Source organism: Engystomops pustulosus, chromosome 11, assembly GCF_040894005.1.
Source record: "Engystomops pustulosus chromosome 11, aEngPut4.maternal, whole genome shotgun sequence".
In the NCBI taxonomy this organism is placed as follows: Eukaryota; Metazoa; Chordata; class Amphibia; order Anura; family Leptodactylidae; genus Engystomops; species Engystomops pustulosus.
This window is the reverse complement of record NC_092421.1, coordinates 46,121,832-46,145,937: the sequence shown is the minus strand read 5'-3', so window position 1 is coordinate 46,145,937 and position 24,106 is coordinate 46,121,832. Positions and strand designations below refer to the sequence as shown.

The 24,106-nt window shown below is 43.0% G+C and overlaps 1 protein-coding gene across 4 annotated transcripts in view; it reads left to right on the top strand.

Annotated features, from left to right (window-relative positions):
- LOC140105741 (DPY30 domain-containing protein 1-like) overlaps positions 1-24,106 on the top strand; it is a 94,087-nt gene that overhangs the window by 7,123 nt on the left and 62,858 nt on the right. For 2 of the 4 annotated variants that reach the window (XM_072129774.1, XM_072129771.1), the window contains exon 1: positions 7,770-7,911. The exons of 1 other annotated variant lie outside the window; for it this stretch is intronic. The gene's annotated coding sequence lies outside the window, so the exon portion shown is untranslated. Of the gene's footprint in view, positions 1-6,092; positions 6,173-7,769; positions 7,912-24,106 lie in introns of those variants that run through there. One more of the 4 variants, XM_072129772.1, reaches the window with a different exon arrangement.

Here is a 24,106-nt window from a genome sequence, read left to right as displayed (position 1 = left end):
CTGCACTTGGGCCATGGAAACAAAAAGTATAATTATGTTCTAAACAGTCAATTACTTAGTACAACTGGAGCAAATGTACAAATACCTGAACGGACAGTACAAGGATCACTCCAAAGATCTTTTTATACCTAGGCCTGTGACCAGGACAAGGGGGCATTCTCTTTGCCTAGAGGAGAGGCAACATAGACAAAGGTTCTTTACTGTAAAAGCAGTGAGACTATGGAACTCTCTGAAGTCCATGGAAGCACAGGAAGTGCAGGAGCCCACAAAATCCTGTACATCTTTTACCAGATCAGGCCACCAATAAAACATTCAACATTTTAGATTGGGTTGACGTTACCAGTGGAGTGGTAAAACTGTAGCTGAAAAGGACTTGGGGGTATTGGTAGATGGTAAACTTAATTCTAGTGACCAGAGCCAGGCAGCTGCTGCTGAAGCAAATAAAATTATGGGATGTATCAAGAGAGGAATAGATTCTAATAGTAAAGACATAGTTTTGCCCTTATACAAATCCCTTGTCAGATCACACATGGAATATTGTGTACAGTTTTGGGCACCAGTTTATAAAAAGGACATAGTAGACCTGGAACGGGTGCAGAGGAGAGCAACCAAGATTATTAGGGGAATGGGGGGATTAGAATACAATGACAGATTACAAAATTTGGGATTATTCAGTTTTGAAAAAAGACGACTGAGGGGAGACCTCATTGCAATGTACAAATACCTGAACGGACAGTACAAGGATCTCTCCAAAGATCTTTTTATACCTAGGCCTGTGACCAGGACAAGGGGGCATCCTCTACGCCTAGAGGACAGGAGATTCTACCATCAACATAGACAAAGGTTCTTTACTGTAAGAGCAGTGAGACTATGGAACTCTCTGCCGCAGGAGGCTGTTATGGCGGACTCTATGTACATGTTCAAGAGAGGCCTGGATGCCTTTCTGGAAAGAAAAAAATATCATGGGTTATGGGGATAAAACATTTGTTTAATTCTTAAAGGATGGACTTGATGAACTTGCATCTTCCGGCCTTATATACTATGATACTAAGCGGGAAATGAGGGCTACAGAGCGTTGCACTCCAGGGGGCCCAACCACACGAGAGCAATGTCCCCAAATCAATATCCTCTTTCATAGTGCAGGTCAGACATTGGTCTTGCCAGGAGGAAGCTGCCGAAGATCCACTGGAGCAGCGACAACCAGTTGCTCGGGAGGAATAATATTCAGAGGAGCCGGTTCTTCCCTGATGACATCGGAGGAACGAAAGAAGGGCATCCGCCTTGGCATTCTTCTCAGCAGGACGGAGTAACACATGTAAAGAAGAGAGACCAGCGGGCTTTCCAAGGATTAAGGGGCTGAGCAGTCTGGAGATAAAGGAGATTCTTATGATCTGTATACTCACAGACTGGGTGGTGAGCTCCCTTCAGAAGATAACACCATTCTTCCAGAGCAAGTTTTATGGCCATTTTTCTCCCTTTTTATTTTATAACTGTTTGCCATGTTGTGTCATTTTATTTCGTAATTCTTTTGTTTTTAATATCTTTTTTTATGCACTGAACAACTTTTTGTCATTAAAGCTTTTCACTTTAATTTTGGTCCATGTATGCGAACTCATAGCCCTGTGAAGTGTGGTTAGCTGTATGACTGGTAGAGTGCTGAGTGTGCATTTCTAGTGGTGTAACAAGGTGACTGCTTGAGAAGCAAGAGATGATATAGATTGAGATACTTATTGGTCCCAGTAAAAATGCAGTAAGTGGTGGCAGCGGGTCTGGTGCTGGAGCTGTATGAGGTCTGATTTATGCTCAATTTGTGTCCTGAGTGAAAGGTGAGCGCAAGTTTGAGTATGCTAAATTAACCCGCACAGTTGCACCCCAAGTCAGGTGACTTGGAACACACAGGAAACATGGAAACAGGATCGCAGGAACACGGGAACTCAGGAGCAGGAACACACAGGAATACTCAAGGATATGGCAGGGGAACTTTCTCAATGGCGTAGGCACAAAGCTCCGTCAGGGTGTGCAGGAAGAGGCAGGCTTATATATTTTCTGAAAATGGCCAGAGCCAGGGTATGCCGGCCCTTTAAATTGAGTGAAGCCAGCCCTAGGAGTCGGAAACGTACGCACAAGGAGGAGGGAGTGGGAACAGGAGCCGTGACAGGTAAGACAGGTGGGCGATGTGCTAGCGGGGTAAGAGGGGCATGAGTGAGCCCGCGATATGGGTTGAGGGACCACCCGTGACAGTATGTACAAAAAAAAAAAAAAGAACAGCTGGGAACTTTTCCCTTCATGGGTTTTCCCAAGAAGAATAAAGATAATTTAATAATTTTTTTTTTTTTCATTTTTCCTCCTGACCAGAGAATACTTGCATTCTGTGAGATTTATATAGATCATCAATTAATGATTGTTTATGATGTATAAAAATCCATTCTTCATGGCATGGTGTGAGGTAACTGTACACACCATGATGTTCCCATTAACACTTTGGCTCCTTCCACAAAAAGTTAACATGCTGAGCTATCCGGACCAATAGAAGAGATGGGCAAGGTTCTGTTTCCTTATTCACTCTTGTTGACTTTGTATAGGGAAACTCCTTCTACGTCACCTGGCCGGATACTTTGGCCAGCCCAGCGGTCATATGACTAGTGGCATTTTTTTTAAACAATACTAATAAAAGTCTTTAATTTATTCAGTGAAAATAATTAACTTCTGGAGGGATGTAAACTTCATCAGCTTAGGATAATCAGTGCTACAGTTCTATATGTATATGTAAACATGTAACTAGACACAAGTTCTGCTCACCCTCACCTACAGAATATGTATACATACACATGTATCCAGAAACTAGTCAAGCACCTCCTAACCTACATTATATGTATACAGATGGACCCCTATTAAATACCCAACTTACTAGTTACAAACGGACCTCTGGGTGTTGGTAATTTACTGTATTTTAATCACAGGCTACAATGATCAGCTGTAACAGTTATCAAAGCTGTCTGCAGTTAAGCTTCATTGTTACTGGTGGTTATCACGACAATCCAACATTTTTAAAATGCAATTGTCACATAGACCAAAAAATTTCCATCTTGCATACAAATTCAACTTAAGAACAAACCTACAGAACCTATCTTGTACGTAACTGCTTATATATACACATGTATTCAGACACTAGTCCTGTGCACCCTCACCTACATTATATGTTCATATACACATGTATTCAGACACTAGTCCTGCGCCCCCTCGCCTACAGTATGTGTATATACACAAATGTAACCAGGCACTAGTCCTGCACAACCTCACCTACAGTATATGTAGATATACACATAACCAGACACTATTCCTGTGCTCCCTCACCTATAGGATATGCACATGTATCCAGACACTAGTCCTGTGCACCCTCATCTACAGTAATGTATAGACACATGTGACCAGACACTAGTCTTTCACCTCCTCACCTACAGTATATGTATATACACATGTAACCAGACACTAGTCCTGTGCATTCTCACCTACAGTATATGTATAGTACAGTACACATAACCAGATACTAGTCCTGCGCCCCCTCAGCTACAGTACATGTACACATATAACCAGACACTAGTCCTGTGCACCATCACCTATAGTATATGCAAATGTTCATATGTAACCAGACACTAGTCCTGTACGCCTTAACCTAGAGTTGAGAATCTTGCCTCAGGCGGAGCGCCACCTGCTGGTCGAGGGGGCGGCGTTGTGCGGCCGCCCGCCCATGCTGCCATCCGCCAGTCCGCCTATGCTGACGCCGGAATACCTGCTCGTACTGCCGTGCGCCCGTGCCGCCACGCAGGCTAACACACCCCCCTGCATGCCAGCCGACACATCCTTTTACCCGCCAGCCGCCACATCCCCCTGAGTGTATATGTATGTGATGTGTATATGAATGTGTATATTTATGTGATGTGTATATGTATGTGTTTATCTGTGTATATATATTCTGTATGCATTTTATACTACATGGCGGCACTCTGTATGCATTCTATACCACATGGCGGTACATTATATGTATTTTGCATTGCTTTATTTTCACACCAAACCAATAAGATGGATCTGGTCCTGACACTCCCTGATATATTACGAATATGGGTGGGATGGGGGGGGGGCATCTCTCTATGGCTCGCCTCAGGACGCAGACAGGTTACACATGTAACCAAACACTCGTCCTGTGCACCCTCACCTACAATAGTATATGCACACATTTAACCAGACACTAGTCCTGCACCCACTCACCTGTGGTATATGCACATGTAACCAGACCAGGTCCTGCACCCCCTCACCTACAGTATATTTATATATACAAGCAACGAGACACTAGTCCTGCGCCCCCTCAAATACAGTATATTTATATACACATGCATCCAGACACTAGTCCTGTGCACCCTCACCTACATTATATGTAAATATACACATGTTATCAGACACCAGCCCTCTGCTTTCTCACCTAAAGTATATGTATATATACACATGTAACCACACACTGGTCCTGTGCCCCCTCAACTACATTATATGTATATATACACATGTAATCAGACACTAGTGCTGTACTTCCTCACCTACAGTATATGTATGTGCACATAACCAGACACTAGTCCTGTGCCCCCTCACCTATAGTATAGTATAGTATGTGCATACATGTACACATGTAACTTGACACTAGTCCTATGCACCCTCACCTACAGTATATGAATATACACACATTTAACCAGACACTAGTCCTACACCCACTCACCTGTGGTATATGCACATGTAACCAGACACAAGTCCTGTGCACCCTCACCTACAGTACTGTATATGTTTATATAAACATGTAACCAGACCAGGTCCTGCACCCCCTCACCTACAGTATATTTATATACACAAGTAACGAGACACTAGTCCTGCGCCCCCTCAAATACAGTATATTTATATACACATGTAACCAGACACTAGTCCTGTGCACCCTTACCTATAGTATATGCATATGTACACATGTATCCAGACACTTGTCCTGCACAACCTCACCTACATGTGTAGCTATACACATAACCAGACACTATTGCTGTGCCCCTCACCTATAGCATGTGCACATGTATCCAGACACTAGTCCTGTGCACCCTCACCTACATTCTATGTATATATACATGTGTAGCCAGACACCAGTCCTGTGCATCCTCACCTACAGTATATGTATGTGCACATAACCAGACACTAGTCCTGCGCCCCCTCACCTATAGCATGTGCACATGTATCCAGACACTAGTCCTGTGCACCCTCACCTACATTCTATGTATATATACATGTGTAGCCAGACACCAGTCCTGTGCATCCTCACCTACAGTATATGTATGTGCACATAACTTGACACTAGCCCTATGCACCCTCACCTACAGTATATGAATATACACACATTTAACCAGACACTAGTCATATGTACCCTCACCTACAGTATATGGTATATACTGTATATACACAGGTACTAGACACTAGTCCTGTGTCCCCCGCTTACAGTATATGTATATACACATGTAACCAGACACTAGTCCTCAACCTCCTCACCTACATTATATGTATATACATACACATATAACCAGACACTAGCCCTGTGCCTACAGTATATGTATAGACACATGTAACCAGACAATAGTCCTGTGCATCCTCACCTACATTATATGTAAATATACACATGTTATCAGACACTAGCCCTCTGTTTCTCACCTAAAGTATATGTATATATACACATGTAACCACACACTGGTCCTGTGCCCCCTCAACTACATTATATGTATATATATACACATGTAATCAGACACTAGTGCTGTAGTTCCTCACCTACAGTATATTTATATATACACATGTAACCAGACACTAGTCATGTGCCTACAATATATGTATAGACACATGTAACCAGTATATGTAGGTGCAAAACTCTTTCCTCCACGTATAAACATTAACTTCTCTGCCTCCGGCTATGTTGAAGGGACAGTGTAAGAAGCCACACCCCTTTCCCTAGAAGCCCTGCCCTTTTTCTAACTGCAGCTGCTCAATTGTAGGCAGGCTCTGAGTTACCGGATGTAGATAAGTCCTTCCTCGGTTGCTAGGAGATCAAGGACGCACTGAGCTGCTTGTGTAGAGAACGGGTCACTGGCAGCAGCACTGGGTGAGTTTATATACTGATGACCATTTATCAGGCAGAAATCACGAGTGTGTAATGTCAGCTACAGATCACCTAGCTAACTGATGCCAGCCAGTGTGCAACCATACAGCCGCTGTCTACTCGTACATGGTACCAGCCGCTGTCTACTCGTACATGGTACCAGCCGCTGTCTACTCGTACATGGTACCAGCCGCTGTCTACTCGTACATGGTACCAGCCGCTGTCTACTCGTACATGGTACCTACATTATATGTATACACACAAATGTAACCAGACACTTGTCCTGCACAACCTCACCTACAGTATATGTAGCTATACACATAACCAGACACTATTGCTGTGCCCCCTCACCTATAGCATGTGCACATGTATCCAGACACTAGCCCTGTGCAACCTCACCTACATTCTATGTATATATACACATGTAGCCAGACACCAGTCCTGTGCATCCTCACCTACAGTATATTTATGTGCACATAACCAGACACTAGTCCTGCGCCCCCTCACCTATAGTATATGCACATGTACACACGTAACTTGACACTAGTCCTATGCACCCTCACCTACAGTATATGAATATACACACATGTAACCAGACACTAGTCCTGCACCCACTCACCAGTGGTATATGCATATGTTCATATGTAACAAGACACTAGTCCTGTGCACCCTCACCTATAGTATATTTATATACACATGTAACCGTACACTAGTCCTGCGTCCTATCTACAGTATATGTATATATACACATGTAACCAGACACTAGTCCTGTGCCCCCTCACCAACATTATATGTAAATATACACATGTAACCAGACACTAGTCATATGTACCCTCACCTACAGTATATGGTATACACTGTATATACACAGGTACTAGACACTAGTCCTGTGTCCCCCACTTACAGTACATGTATATACACATGTAACCAGACACTAGTCCTCAACCTCCTCACCTACATTATATGTATACATACCCATATAACCAGACACTAGCCCTGTGCCTACAGTATATGTATAGACACATGTAACCAGACAATAGTCCTGTGCATCCTCACCTACATTATATGTAAATATACACATGTTATCAGACACTAGCCCTGTGCTTTCTCACCTAAAGTATATGTATATATACACATGTAACCACACACTGGTCCTGTGCCCCCTCAACTACATTATATGTATATATACATATGCAATCAGACACTAGTGCTGTACTTCCTCACCTACAATATATGTAAATATACACATGTAACCAGACACTAGTCCTATGCACCCTCCCCTATAGTATATGTATATATACATATGTAGCCAGACACTAGTCCTGTGCATCCTCACCTACAGTATATACATACATGTAATCAGACACTATTCCTGTGTCTCCTCACCTACAGTATATATATACATGTAATCTGACACTAGTCATGTGCACCCTCACCTACAGTATATATATATACATGTAATAAGACACTAGTCCTGTGCACCCTCGCCTACAGTATATGTAGGTGCAAACCTCTTTCCTCCACGTATAAACATTAACTTCTCTGCCTCCTGCTATGTGAAGGGACAGTGTAAGAAGCCACACCCCTTTCCCTAGAAGCCCTGCCCTTTTTCTAACTGCAGCTGCTCAATTGTAGGCAGGCTCTGAGTTACCGGATGTAGATAAGTCCTTCCTCGGTTGCTAGGAGATCAAGGACGCACTGAGCTGCTTGTGTAGAGAACGGGTCACTGGCAGCAGCACTGGGTGAGTTTATACACTGATGACCATTTATCAGGCAGAAATCACGTGTGTGTAATGTCAGCTACAGATCACCTAGCTAACTGATGCCAGCCAGTGTGCAACCATACAGCCGCTGTCTACTGGTACATGGGACCAGCCGCTGTCTACTGGTACATGGGACCAGCCGCTGTCTACTGGTACATGGGACCAGCCGCTGTCTACTGGTACATGGGACCAGCCGCTGTCTACTGGTACATGGGACCAGCCGCTGTCTACTGGTACATGGGACCAGCCGCTGTCTACTGGTACATGGGACCAGCCGCTGTCTACTGGTACATGGGACCAGCCGCTGTCTACTGGTACATGGGACCAGCCGCTGTCTACTGGTACATGGGACCAGCCGCTGTCTACTCGTACATGGTACCAGCCGCTGTCTACTTGTACATGGTACCAGCCGCTGTTTATCCATACATGGTACCAGCCGCTGTCTACTCGTACATGGGACCAGCCGCTGTCTACTGGTACATGGGACCAGCCGCTGTCTACTCGTACATGGGACAAGCCGCTGTCTACTGGTACATGGGACCAGCCGCTGTCTACTGGTACATGGGACCAGCCGCTGTCTACTGGTACATGGGACCAGCCGCTGTTTACTGGTACATGGGACCAGCCGCTGTCTACTGGTACATGGGACCAGCCGCTGTCTACTGGTACATGGGACTAGCCGCTGTCTACTCGTACATGGGACCAGCCGCTGTCTACTCGTACATGGTACCAGCTGCTGTCTACTCGTACATGGTACCAGCCGCTGTTTATCCATACATGGTACCAGCCGCTGTCTACTCATACATGGTACCAGCCGCTGTCTACTCGTACATGGTACCAGCTTCTGTATATTCATACATGGTACCAGCCGCTGTCTACTCGTACATGGTACCAGCTTCTGTATATCCATACATGGTACCAGCTTCTGTATATCCATACATGGTACCAGCCGCCATATACTCGGACTCATCTGGATGCCAAGATTCTGGATCTAAATGAGCAAGTTTCAAGGCTGCGGGCAATAGACAATATGGAGCGAAGTTTCTGCTCCTGGAGCACAAACTCTCTGGGGAAGATGGGTGTGGGGAGAGAAGTATGGAGGTGCAGAGAGAGGGGGCAGCTATTTGAGTAACATGTAGGGGTAGGGGAGGGGTAGAGGGAAGAGTTGTATGGAGTCTAGTCCTGATCTGGTCACCCCAATAAGTTTGCCAGGCTGGTGGAAGAGGGGGATATCAGCTTTGGGGTAGAAATGCTGCAGCAAGACGTGGCCTCTAGCAACCAGGGGACTGTCTGCTCCAGTAAGAAGTGTAATGAGAGCGCAGACAAGGTCAGGCAGGTGCTGGTAGTGGGCGATTCTATTATTAGGGGAACAGACAGGGCAATCTGTCACAAAGACCGTGCATACCGAACAGTATGTTGTTTGCCGGGTGCTCGGGTTCGGCATGTTGCGGATCGGGTTGACAGATTTCTGGGAGGGGCTGGTGAGGAACCAGCTGTCATGGTCCACATTGGCACTAATGACAAAGTAAGAGGTAGGTGGAAGGTCCTTAAAAATGATATCAGGGATTTAGGTCATAAGCTCAGGGCAAGGACCTCAAAGGTAGTTTTCTCCGAAATACTACCTGTACCACGTGCCACACCGGAAAGGCAGCGGGAGATCAGGGAGGTAAATAAGTGGCTCAAAAGTTGGTTTAGGAAGGAGGGCTTTGGGTTCATGGAGAACTGGGCTGACTTTTCTGTCGGCTACAGGCTCTACAGTAGGGATGGGCTGCACCTCAATGGGGAGGGTGCAGCTGTTTTGGGGGAAAAAATGGCTAGAAGGTTGGAGGAGTGTTTAAACCAGAGACCTGGGGGGAGGGCAACTACACTTGTGCAGGGCAAATAGACAGTGTAGATAGAGAGCTGGGAAGAGTCATAGTCCATGTGGGAGGAAGGGAGGCTGGAATGAGATTGGGGATTACGAACAAAAGGAATAGGGATAGGGAAAGCCATATAAAGTGTATGTACACAAATGCCAGAAGCCTCACAAACAGAATGGAGGAACTGGAACTCTTGATGTTGGAGCAGAAATAAAATATTGTGGGTATCAGCGAGCCGATGTCATCTCGTAGGACAGGCTTGAGGCAAACAAACCCCTCCCCCTTTTTTATTTATACTATCCTTTCTAAAAAGACTATAACCATCTATAGTGACAGCCCACTCATAGCTACTGAGCTATGAGTGGGCTGTCACTATAGATGGTTATAGTCTTTTTAGAAAGGATAGTGTAAATAAAAAAGGGGGAGGGGTTTGTTTGCCTCAAGCCTGTCCTACGAGATGACATCGGTGACGCAAATGCAAATGTGGAGTCCCTATGGGTGGAGATAAGGGTAGGGAAAAAGAATAATAAAATATTAGTAGGGGTTTGTTATACGGCTCCAAATATAATGGAGGCAGCAGAGGAAATGCTGATAAGTGAAATTGATGCGAATTCAAAGCATGGTGAAGTACTTATCATGGGGGACTTCAATTACCCAGTTTCTGGGAGGCAGAAACCTGCAGGTCTTTCAAAACTAGCAGATTCTTTTCAACAACAAAAGACAATTACCTGTCGCAACTAGTCCTGGAGCCAACAAGAGGGGGGGCACTGCTAGACCTTACCCTAACCAACAGACCTTATAGGGTATCAAAACTACAGGTTGGGGGGAACCTGGGTAATAGTGATCATAATATCATTGATTTTGTATTACGCTTTACTAAGAGCATTAGGGAAGGGGCAACAAACACTCTAAACTTCTGGAGGGCAAATTTTCAGCAACTAAGGGAAGACCTTAACCCCTTATCACCGACACTAGTTTTCTGCTCAATGACCAGACTCGATTTTTCAAATCTGACATGTCTCCCGATAATTGGTTATAACTTCGGAATGCTTTAATATATCCAGGTGATTTTGAGAATGTTTTCTTGTGATACATTGTACTTCATGTTAGTTGTATAATTTAAGTGATAAGTTTTGCGTTTCGTTCTGAAAAAAAGTGAAAATTTGGCAAAAGTTTGCAAAAATTCTACATTTTCCAAGTTTGAAATGTTCTGCTATCCAGACAGGAAGTAAAACTACTCAAAAAGCTTGATAATTAACATTTTCAGAATGTCTTCTTTATGTTGGGCTGATATTTTATGCGTCCTGTCATTTTTCTACGATGTTATGAGGCGCAGAACTTTAGGTGCGATTTTTCTCATTTTCATGAAAATTACCAAAACTCACATTTTGAGGGACAACTCAGCTTCCAAGTGACTTTGAAAGGCCTAAATAATAATTAAACCCCATAAATTACCCCACTATAGAAACTTCACCCCTCAACGTGTGTAAAACAACTTCTATTGAGTCTATTAACCCTTTAAGTGTTTCACATGGGTTAAAACAATATGGACCTGCGATTTAGAAACTTTTAAATTTTTTTGGAAAATACATTAATTTAGGCCAAAACTGACAGTTTCCTAATAAATAAAATGATGAAACGCTCTGCAATGTTGATGCCCAATTTCTCCCGAGTGTAGAGATACCTCATATGTGGTGGTGTCCTGCTGTATGGGCGCACAGCCAGGCATAGGATCAAAGCAGCGACATGTACAGCAGATTTTTATTGTTACATTGTACAAGCTATAATTTTTTTTTTTTTTTGGTAATGTAAACATATGAGGGCTTATTATTTACGAGATGAGATACAATGTATAGATAATTCATTTTGGGGGTCTATAGCTTATTCATGAGATTTTATTAACTATTTCAAGGGGGACACAAACAAAATCATCAATTTTTATTTTGGATTTTTAGCCCCTTTTTTCCCCCCGCTCACCATAACGTAAAAATAATATTTTATCGACCACACTGATTTTGTTGTATCATTTGTAACCTCTGTGAAACTTTAAAAGTTGAAAAAAAAAAAAAAAAAATAATAATATTTTATCTTTATTCTCTGGTTCACTACGATTGCGGTGATACCTCATTTATATAGTTTTGCTCATCTTTGCTCAATTTTACTGAGCAAAACCAATATTGGAGAAAATCGCATTGTTTTTACGATTGATAACTTTTCAGGGCCATAACTTCTGTATTTTTCTGTTGTCAGATCTGGTTGAGGGCTTATTTTTTGCGAAAAGAGTTGTTCTATTCATTCGTATAATAATAGGGAACTTAGCTTTTTTTGATCACTTTTTAGAACATATTTTGTGATGGTGTTTGATGAAAAATTGTATATTACGGGAAGTTTTTTGTGTTTTTTTTTACGTCGTTCACCGAGCGGGTTCAATATTGATTTAGATTTATTGTACAGATTAATACTGACGCGGTGATACCAAATATGTATGTTTTTTTATGTTTTTGTGTTTTATATACTTTATTTGCCTTATATGTGTAACTGGGGAGATTATGGGACTTTTATTTTATTTATTTCTTTATTTATTATTATAAAATTATTGAATGTTTTTTTTTTACTTTTTTACATTTTCCTTCCTTTGGCTTGAACAAGTGATCATCCGATCACTTGTTCAAGCCTTTACACTGCAATACACTTGTATTGCAGTGTAATGTGTAAGTAACTGAGCATGCTGTGCATGCTCAGTTACATACAGGCGGGTCCTGCCAGGAAGGCAGGACCCGGCGGGAAGAGAAGCCGGAAGCCTCGGGTCACTCGCCGGACCCGGGGGCAACGGCAGGAGGGATCGGATCCCCCGGTAAGCACACCGGGGGGGGTCCGATCCACGTGGGACACGCTTACACGCCGCGGTCATGCTTGACCGCGGCGTGTGAGGGGTTAAACACCCGGGATCGGAGTTTTTCTGATCCCGGGTGTTAGTGCCGGGTCTGGGCTGTGATATCACAGCCCGACACCGGCACCAGCGAGACCCAGTGTCCCAAAATCTTCTTCTGACGCGCCGCCGTAGAAAGGCGTCGCGTCAGAAGAAGTACCCTTAATGACCGCCGTAGAATCCCGATAGGGCGGTCATTAAGGGGTTAAAGGCATAGACTGTGACAATGTTCTCAAAGACAAAATCACCCTCCATGTACTCGTACATGGTACCAGCCACTGTGTATCCATACGTGGTACCAGCCGCTGTACACTGATACATGGTGGCGCCTACCGTTGCATACTTGTACATTGTGGCGCCAGCCAAGATCTACTTGTACCTGGTGCCAGCTGCTGCAAATAGTATATGGTGGCGCCATCCAGCATCTACTCATACCTGGTGCCAGCCACTGTATATAAGTATCGTATAATATAAGTATAATCATAATATATAAGGCCAGAAAAAGACACAAGTCCATCAAGTCCAACCTTCGAAGAATTAAATAAATGTTTTTTCACCATAACCTGTAATATTTTTTTCTCTCCAGAAAGGCATCCAGGCCTCTCTTGAACATGTACATAGAGTCCGCCATAACAGTCTCCTGCAGCAGAGTTCCATAGTCTCACTGCTCTTACAGTAAAGAACCTTTGTCTATGTTGATGGTAGAATCGCCTCTCCTCTAGGCGTAGAGGATGCCCCCTTGTCCTGGTCTCAGGCCTAGGTATAAAAGATCTTTGGAGAGATCAGGCATTTCAGGTATTTCTACATTGTAATGAGCTCTCCCCTCATCTTTTTTCAAAACTGAATAATCCCAAGTTTTGTAATCTGTCATTGTATTCTAGTCCCCCCATTACCCTAATAATCTTGGTTGCTCTCCTCTGCAACCGTTCCAGTTCTACTATGTCCTTTTTATGTACTGGTGGCCAAAACTGTACACAATATTCCATATGTGGTCTGACCAGGGATTTATATAAGGGCAAAACTATCAGGACCTCTGCGCCATGCCACGCCTCTGCAATTATTTGCCCCAATCCTCCACCTTCACGCCAGTGGGGCGTGAAGGGGGGGCATGGCCGGCCGAGCAGTGGGCGCGGCCGTTTGGAAGTGGGCCGGCGCGAGGCGTTACTATCCCTGCGCACTCGCTGCTGCAGGCGACTTTTCATATGTGAAAAGTCGCAGGCTGCGTTTTTTTCTACGCCAGGCCCTGCCTTGATACATCAAGAGGCGGAAGCCTCTTGATGTATCGGGCTGCGAACATGCGGGGCTAGCACGAGCGCCTGCATATGATAAATATGCCCCTATGTCTTTATCATGAGAATCTATTCTTCTCTTGATGCATCTCAATTTAAGTTTACCATCCACCTATTGGTGGATGGTAAACTTACCCCCAAGTCCTTTTGACCCCCAAATACCCCCAAGTCTTTTTGAGCCAGTTTTACCAAGTAATTGACTGTTTAGAACATAATTATACTTTTTATTTCGATGGGCCAAGTGTATAACTTTACATTTATCTACATTAAACCTCATCAACCATTTCTCTGCCCACTCCTCAAGCTTCCACAAATCCCTCTGTAATGCTAAACTATCCACCTCAGTATTTATTACTTTACACAGCTTAGTATCGTCTACAAATATTGAAACTTGACTGTGCAAACCCACTACAAGGTCATTAATAAAAATATTAAAAAGAAGTGGCCCCAATACTGACCCCTGTGGCACTCCACTGGTAACGTCAACCCAATCTGAGAATGTGCCATTAATGACGACCCTCTGTTTTCTATCACTAAGCTAATTACTTACCCAAATACACAGATTTTCCCCTCGTCCCAGCAGTCTCATTGTGTACCAACCTTTTATGTGGCACTGTGTCAAATGCCTTTGAAAAGTCCTGATATACAACATCCACAGAGTCCCCCAGATCCAGTCTGGAACTTACTTCCTTGTAAAAACAGATCAGATTAGCCTGACAGTACCAATCTCTCATAAACCCATGCTGACGCTGCGTTATAAGGTTATGTACAGTGAGATACTCCAGGATAGCCTCTCTAACAAACCCCTCAAATATTTTCCCCACCACAGAAATTAGACTCATAGGTCAGTAGTTTCCAGGATCGCTTTTTGATCCTTTTTTGTATATTGGTACCACATTTGCTATGCACTAGTCCTGTGGAACATAACCAATCCACAGTGAATCTTCAAATATTAAAAATAATGGTCTATCATGGTACATAGTTCATATAGACCCCGGGGGTGTGTGCCATCTGGCCCCGGAGATTTATCTATCTTAGTGGTTGCGAGGCTAAACTCTTAAAGATGACATTCCTCATCTTGTCTTCGACCAGGGGATTTTCCTGGGTAAAGACAGTGGAGAAGGCGACATTCAGTAGATTGGCCCTTTCCTCATCTCCTTCAACCATGACCCCCATGTTATTCCTAAGAGGGCCCACACTCTCTGTTTTTAGTTTCTTATCATTTATATACTTGAAAAATAATTTGGCATTATTTTTGCTCTTCTTGGCAATATTTATCTCAGTCTCTATTTTTGCTGCCTTTATCTGCTTTTTACAGGATTAATTTTTCTCTCTAAAACTGTAATGCCTCACAGCTACCTTAACGTTTTAGCACCTTAAACGGCTTATCTTTCTCGTGTATTGCTTTCCTTACAAGACTAGTTAGCCACATTGGCTTTTTCTTGTCCCTCTTATGCTTTTTCCCATATGGTTTCTTACAGGACTTTTTTTAGAATATGAAAAAATTGTCCCTATAAGGTCTTCCCTTAGTTTAGAGTGTTGCTTGCCCCTACACTAACCCTCTAAGTAAATCGTAATACAAAATCAATGATATTATGATCACTATTACCCAGGTTTCCCCCAACCTGTACTTTTAATTGTTGGTTAGGATAAGGTCCAGCAGTGCCCCCTTCTGTTGTTGGCTACAGGACTAGTTGCGACAAGTAATTGTCTTTTGTTGTTGACAAAAAACTGTTACCTTTGAAGGACCTGCAGGTTTCTGCCACCAGTCAATATTGGGGTAACTGAAGTCCCCTATGATAAGTACTTCACCATGCTTTGAAGCCACATCCATTTGACTTATCAGCATTTCCTCTGCTGCCTCCTTTATATTTGGGGCCTTATACCAAACCCCTAGTAATATTTTATTATTCTTTTTCCCTCCTCTTATCTCCACCCATATGGATTTCACATTTGCATTTGCGTCACCGATGTCATTGGGCAGGACAGGCTTGAGGCAAGAATTCACATAAACCCCTCCCCCTTTTTTATTTATACGATAATTTCTAAAAAGACTATAACCATCTAGCCCTGTCATAGCTACTCTCCAGCCATGTCTCGCTGATACCCACTATATTATATTTGGGCTCCAACATTAGGAGTTCCAGTTGCTCCATTTTGTTTGTGAGGCTTCTGGCATTTGTGTACATACACTTTATATGGTGTTCCCTTTTGTTCTTATACCAGCCCCCCTCCCTCCCTCCCTCATGTACTATGACTATTCCCAGCACTCTACCTATACTGTCTACAAGTGTAGTTGCCTTCCCCCAGGTCTCTAGCTTAAACACTCCTCCAACCTCCTAGCCATTTTTCCCCCCAAACAGCTGCACCCTCCCCATTGTGGGGCATCCCATCCCTACTGTAGAGCCTATAGCCGACAGAAAAGTCAGCCCAGTTCTCCATGAACCCAACACCCACTTTTGAGCCACTTATTTACCTCCCTGATCTCCCTCTGCCTTTCTGGTGTGGCACAGGTAGTATTTCAGAGAAAACTACCTTTGAGGTCCTTGCCCTGAGCTTATGGCCTAAATCCCTGCAATCATTTTTAAGGACCTTCCACCTACCTCTTACTTTGTCATTAGTCCCAATGTGGACCATGACCGCTGGTTCCTCACCAGCCCCTCCCAGTAATCTGTCAACCCAATCCGCAACATGCTGAACCCCAGCAAACAACACACTGTTCGGTATGCACGGTCTTTGTGACAGATTGCCCTGTCTGTTCCCCTAATAATCGAATCTCCCACTACCAGCACCTGTCTGACCTTGCCTGTGCTCCCATTACCCTTCTTACTGGAGCAGACAGTCCCCTGGTTGCTAGAGGCCATGTCTTGCTGCAGCATTGCTACCCCAGAGCTGATATCCCCCTCATTCGCAAGCCCGGCAAACTTATTGGGACTAGACTCCCTACAACTTTTCCCTCTACCCCGCCTTCTACATGTTACCTAACTAGCTGCCCCCTCACTCTGCACCTCCATACTTCTCTCCCCACACCCATCTTCCCCAGAGAGTTTGTGCTCCAGGAGCAGCAAACTTCACTCCATATTGTCAATTGCCCGCAGCCTTGAAACTTGCTCATTTAGATCCAGAATCTGGGCTTCCAGATGAGCAATTTTCAAACTGTTCAAGGAAAGGATACATGGCACAGGATGTACACTATGTAGCATTACCACTTATGGAGTCCAAGGTGCTAATGGGGAATACAAATATGAGAAATATGTAAGAAAAGAAGATTTCAAAGTAAAGTAACAAAAAAATACAGCATTTACCTGCTAAAGTCCCTCAAACCTAAATCCCACTTTGGACACTGCACACACTAAAGATCAATGTACACGCGCCACAAAGATCACACACACCCTTTTCTGAATGTTCTTAAAAAGGCTATTTGCTATAAAAATTTGCTGTGTTCACTACAACAAGATCTGGCTGAAAACCACCAAATGAACTGAAAACCACCAAATGAACTGACCACAGAAGTATATAAAGGCTGCTAATTAGATAGCCACACCCCTCTGTTAATTGGGCAGCATCTGTGCTTATACAGTCTAGATAAGCAAGGTGAATGCCTTTGCAAATGCAAATGCAGACAAAACCGTGCCCCCCACCCCCAGGGCGGCCCGATCGCATTGGCGTTTCTATGGAAACAGCAGCTGAGGAGAGGTGATTTGCCTAATTACATCACGTTTCCGTTTACAAAACGCATTGTAAACGCGGTGTTAACTCATGCGTTAACATTGCGTTTACAAACGTAAACGGTAATGTAATTAGGCAAATTACCTCACATCAGCTGTTGTATATGCGTTTCAAACGCAATGAAAACGCAACCAAAACGCAACGTGTGAACGCGCCCTAAGGGTGAAGACACATGTGGCATTTTTAGGCCGTTTTTGGTGACCTTTAGGGTGATGCCACACGTGGCATTTTGAATCTGTTCTTGCTCCGTTTTTAAGCACTCCGACCAAAAACGCATGACCAGTTTTAATTAAAATAATTGGAAAAACCTGTCAAAAACGGATGCATTTTCAGAAAACGCATGCGTTTTAAAACGGACCGAAAACGGTTTCAAAATGCCATGTGTGGCCTTAGACCGGCCGGACAAGTGGCGCCTTGAACCCTATTTTGGGCTGTTTTTAACCGGTTTGTTAAGAAAAAAACTTTTTTTGAAAACGCATCCGTTTTTGACCAGTTTTACCAATTAGGGTGATGGCACGCATTCAGTTTTTAAAATGTGTCAAAAACTGATGCGTTTTCCAGCTGTAGAGATATATAGGGGCACATTTACTTACCCGGTCCCTGCGCGATCCCCGATCTAGAATGTCCAAGAAGATGAACTCTTCCGCGATTCACAAAGATTGTGAATGTGTCGCTTCTCCGCTCAGGTCCGCCAGTGCATGTAATTGCTTGGCTTGCGACACAATTTCAAAGTTAAATCTTGCGGTTTGTCCGAATGCGTCGGATCGTCTGACAAACCGACCCCCCCCCCCACCCGACCCGTGGGCGCAATGCCCGAAAAGTCGGAAAACCCGACGGAAATGTGGCCGCAGGACCCTTAGTAAATAAGCCCCTAAGAGTATTTTATTACACATTTTTAGGTATTGTTCATCTAGGCTCATGTGTCACACATTTTCTGTTTACATTTTGGATTGGTAGCCAGAATGTTATCCCCTTGCTAGCGCATCTAATTTCTACAAGCTAGGACAGTTATCTTTCTGTCACTAATAAAAGTTCATTTAAAATAGGACATAAATCTACTGCTGTTTTTATAATAAACATTTGCTGCTTTTACCCATGCAATATTAACCCCTTAAGGACGCAGCCATTTTGTAGCTTAAGTCTCAGGGCGCGTTCACACGTTGCGTTTTGCCCTGTGTTTTCATTGCGTTTGAAACGCATATACAACAGCTGAGGAGAGGTGATTTGCCTAATTACATCACTGTAAATGTTTCCGTTTACAAAACGCACCGTAAACGCGATGTTAACGCATGCGTTAACAAAGCATTAACGCATGTGTTTTGTTAACGCATGTGTTAACATTGCGTTTACAAATGTAAACAGTAATGTAATTAGGCAAATTACCTCACATCAGCTGTTGTATATGCGTTTCAAACGCAATGAAAACGCAACCAAAACGCAACGTGTGAACGCGCCCTCAGGGCGCGTTCACACGTGGTTGTGTTGTGGTTGTGTTGTGTTTTGGTTGTGTTTTCATTGCGATTTAAAACGCATTGCAACAGCTGAGATAAGGTGATTTGCCTAATTACATCACTGTTAACGTTTGCGTTTACAAAACGCGTGCATTAACACATTATTAACGCATGTGTTAATGCATGTGTTCTGTTAACACAATTGTTAACATTGCGTTAACACATGTAAATAGTAATGTAATTAGGCAAATCACCTCTCCTCACCTGTTGTAATGCGTTTTAAAACGCAATGAAAAAGCAACCAAAGCGCAACGTGTGAACACGCCCTCAGCCACACATTTTCATAATTTTTTAAATGTCTAGATAATTTATTTTGATGTCACGCGGCTTACAAATTGAATATCGCTTTTCCGGATTTTCAGAATTTACTATTTTGGGGATAAATACAGTTTTGAATGAAATTTTACATATTTACCATCAAAACCCCCTATATAACCAACCCATTTTCAAATCTGCCCCCCTCAGTCTATCAGAAACAGCTTTCAGGAACATTTTTTTTTTTGCAAAATATTTTTTATTAGCATTTTTTCCATTTTTGATGTGTTGTTACTTAACATGGAACACAAACAATAATTAACAGAACTAAGGCCCCTTTCACACTTGCGTTTTTCACGCGTATTTTCTGCGCGTGCTTTTGACACGCAGAACTTGCATTGCACTCTGACCCATTGTAACCAATGTGTCTTTTCAGACTTGCATTTTTTTCACGCACACACGCGCTGTTTTTTTAACGTGCGTTTAAATCTCGACATGCTCTACTTTTGCAAGTCACGCGCGTGAAAAACGCACCATACAAGTCTATGGAGTCCTGAGTCCATTTCACGCGCATTTTCTGCGCGTGAAAAGCGCATTGAAATTACATTGAAATTGCATCAAAAACGCGCGTGAAAAACTGAGGCACTGAACAAACTCTGACTGAAAACTGATTGCACTCTGATGCAAAATGCGCGTTTTTCACTGACCAAAAACTGATCGCACCCTGATCAAACTCTGACGTGATCTGCAATGCAAGTGTGGAAGGGGCCTAACAATCAGATCTTCTCAATCAATAAGTGTCAAAGTAGGGACTACTTCTTTCATGTTCAGTAGTATATTTTCCAAGGGTTAGACTACTGTTATGGAGGCAAGGAAACCACTTCTTTACCCTATTTCCGGAGAGGTCTCTCGCAGAGCGTTCTTATATTTATTGCTTACTTTTAAATTTTACCCAGGGGGCCCAAATTTTTTCAATGGGTTGGGATTTGAGGAAACCAAAGATCAGTGCCTTCTCATATCCATGAGTCGTTTCTATTTTTGTGATTAACTGCGTTATTGGTGGACAAAGAGGAGATTTCCAATGGCTGGCTACCACTATTCTAGCTAGGGTCAAGATCTTACAGATCAATGCCCTCTGTAACGGTGGGAAAGTATGTAGGCCCACTCCAAGTAGTGTCAAGGCAGGATTTTTAGCGTATATTCGTCCTGTCAATTGCTCTAGATATCATATACCGCTTTCCAATATGGCTGTATGGTGGGGCAGTCCCATAGTGTGCAATAGAGTGCCTATTCCACCACAACCTCTCCAACATAGTGGGGATGTGTTAGGGTAAATTTTGTGCAGGCGGCCTGGTGTATAATACCACCTTAGTATAGTTTTAAATGCATTTTCTATGTGAGTTGTGCATTTTAGAGTCTTGAGAATAATAGAAAAGGTTTTACCCCACTGTGTAGGGGTTATAGTGCATCCTAAATCTCTTTCCCAAAGCCTAAGCGTATAATGTCTTAGGAACCGGGAGTTGTCTGATAGATTGTTGATAGATTGGTCTTAATCCTTTCCCTTTCTTAATATATGAAAGATTTGCTTCTAACTGAATCTAGGAAAAGTTTTACCCTGAGATAGGGGAAAATTGTCTTATTTGGGAGATGGTATTGTTGTTGGAGATAACCAAAAGGTATGACTATTCCCTCTTTGGTTAGGTGTTCAGCAGTCTTAATTCCCGCTTTCTCCCAACCTCTAAGATCTATATCTTGGATGTGGTATGCAATTGCGTCTATGGATAGTTCATATAAAGGCAGAGTTGCATATTCTCCCTGTCCCGTTCTGTGTATACGCTCCCAGATTTGGGCCATATTTTGGGTTAGGGGAAGCATAGGTTCGTCATTTGTTAGTTCCCAAAGACTAGCCGTGAGTAGAGTTTTGGGGTCTGTGATAGAAGCTATATCTTGCTCCATCTGCATCCATGGTAGTGTGGTTGTAGGTGTCACCCATTGAAATACCTGTTGTAGAACCGTAGCTATGTAGTAGCTTTTAATACATGGGGCGCCTAGTCCGCCTACTGCCTTATGCTTGGACATTATTCTATGAGTAAGGCGAGGTTTCATACCCTTCCAAATATAATTGGACAATATTTTTTGGGCTTTGGCAAAGAACCTCTCCGGTAGGGATATGGGGAGTTTACGGAACTGGTACAGAAGCCTGGGGAGTAGCATCATTTTATATGCAGCAATTCTTCCCAACCATGACACCTCCTTATTAAGCAAAGACTTGGTCTCTCCTTCTAGCATATCTAATATTGCCTCATAGTTTTCAGGGTACAGTTTGGTTGAAGGATGTGTCACCTTTATTCCCAAATATTGTATGTCATGTGATTTCCATTCAAATGGGAATTTATTTTTTAACAAAGACAAAGTGCTCTGAGGTAAGAACATTGGCAAGGCTTGAGTTTTTGCCGTATTTAACTTATAATATGAGATCCTACCGAAATCCTGGATTACCTCCATGACTGCAGGGGCATAGTCCTCTGGATTTGTTAGGGATGGGATGATGTCATCCGAGATATAGTATGTCTAATTTTACCTTGTATTCCACTAATGGAGGGGCTGTTCTTGAGTATGTATGATAGGGGTTCCAGGGATAATATGAATATTAAGGGAGAAAAGGGACACCCTTGGTGTGTGCCATTAGTTATGTTAAAAGGGTCAGATAGCATACTATTAGTGTATACCCTAGCCGATGGTATTGAGTATAAAGCTTTAATGGCTCTCAAGATATTGTCACCAAATCCCAGGACCGAGAAGGCGTACGACCAATGAATATGGTCAAACGCCTTCTCGGCGTCCAATGCCATTAGGATTGATGGGAGCTTTACTTGTTCTATATAGTGGACCAGATCAACTACCTGTCTAGTGTTGTCCGCTGCTTGTCTCTGTTTTATAAATCCGACCTGGTCGGAGCTTATCAGGTCAGGCAGACATTCCATCATTCGGGAGGCTATTATTTTCGCATATATCTTCGTGTCTATGTTTAGCAGGAAAATTGGCTGAAGTTTTGGGGTACATCTGGGGGTTTTCCTGGCTTGGGGATAGTAACTATCAATGCTTCCTGGTTCTCTCTTGGGAGAAGACCTTCTGACATCGCCTGGTTAAACATGTTGGCTAAGTGTCTGTCTAAATGATCTGCATATAATTTATAATACTCTCCTATTATGCCATCTGATCCCGGAGCTTTGTTTGCAGGAAGTCCCTTAATGGCCTTTCGTACCTCTTCCTCAGTAATTAGCCTAATTAGGGATTCTTTATGTTGTTCCTTTAGTGAATTTAAATGGAGTTTGTCTAGAAAAGCCTCAATTTCAAGTGTAGTGGGGTGGTGGGTGAAGGGATCATCTTTAAGGTTACATAAGGAAGCGTAATAGTCTTTCAGTCTATTTGCTATATCTGAGGGGGTTATAAGCTTTCCTTTGATGTCAGCTGTAAGTAGGTGTGGGATTTTGGCCTTTAGGTGTCTGCTCTTGAAGCGATTGGCAAGGAGTTTACCTGCTTTGCCTCCCTGAGAATAATATTGGGCTCCAGTTTTCTGCAGCCTCTTATCATATGAGTATATTAAAAGTAGTCACAGTTTTTCTCTAGTGCTTGTTATTGCCTCTGCGGTTGTTATAGTTGGGTTTTATTTGTTTAGTTCTTCTAGCTTATTTAGTTCTGACATAACCGCATCTATTTCTTTATTCCTCTGTTTTGTGTCTTGTCTAATTTAATGAAGGTACCCCTAATATACACTTTGTGAGCATTCCATAATAATGTGGGATCTTCTACTGATGGGTGATTGTATTTAAAATATTCTATTCTAGGTCTCTTTTGAATATTTCTCTGTCTTTTGGCTGTTTCAAAATATACTCATTGCATCTCCAGATATAGATGGGGGATTGATCCTGGATGTCAGATATATCTAAGGTAATAGCCGCATGATCTGACCAGCTTATGCAGCCTATCGTGGATTCTGATGCTCTCCCTATCAAGGATTTGCTAATTAAAAATAAGTCGATTCTGGAGTATGAGTTATGTACAATAGAATGGAACGTATAATCTCTTTCTTAGCTATGCTGTACGCTCCAAATGTCATATAGATCTGCTTTCCATAACTCTTGTGCCATACCGGGGGATCGATGTGTAGCTTTAGAAGAGCAATCCATGTCAGGATCTGGAACTATATTAAAACAAAGAACAGTTCAAGTATATGACTACCAGTTCAGATGTTATAAATCATGGACTGCGGGAGTCCACTCTCACCGAGCCCCTCTCAGCGTCAATGGGTCTTGGATCCCACTCTCTGCCAGTCATCCTCCAGCCTGTTGTGTGATGACTTGTAATTCGATGAGTCTTCAGGAACAGTTATTCCCCACCTTTTTAGTAGCTGGTGCTCTCTAAGTTGCGTGGTAATTGGGATCAGTTGTCTTCTGAGCCTTAGAGTCGTGGCCGATAGATCTGTAAACATTGTGATGTCCTGAAAAGGTTGAGGGAGTTTTCCTCTTTTGCGGGATGCTTCCATTAATTTCTCTTTAGCCCTGTAAAAGTGAATGCGGGCTAATACGTCTCTAGGGACAG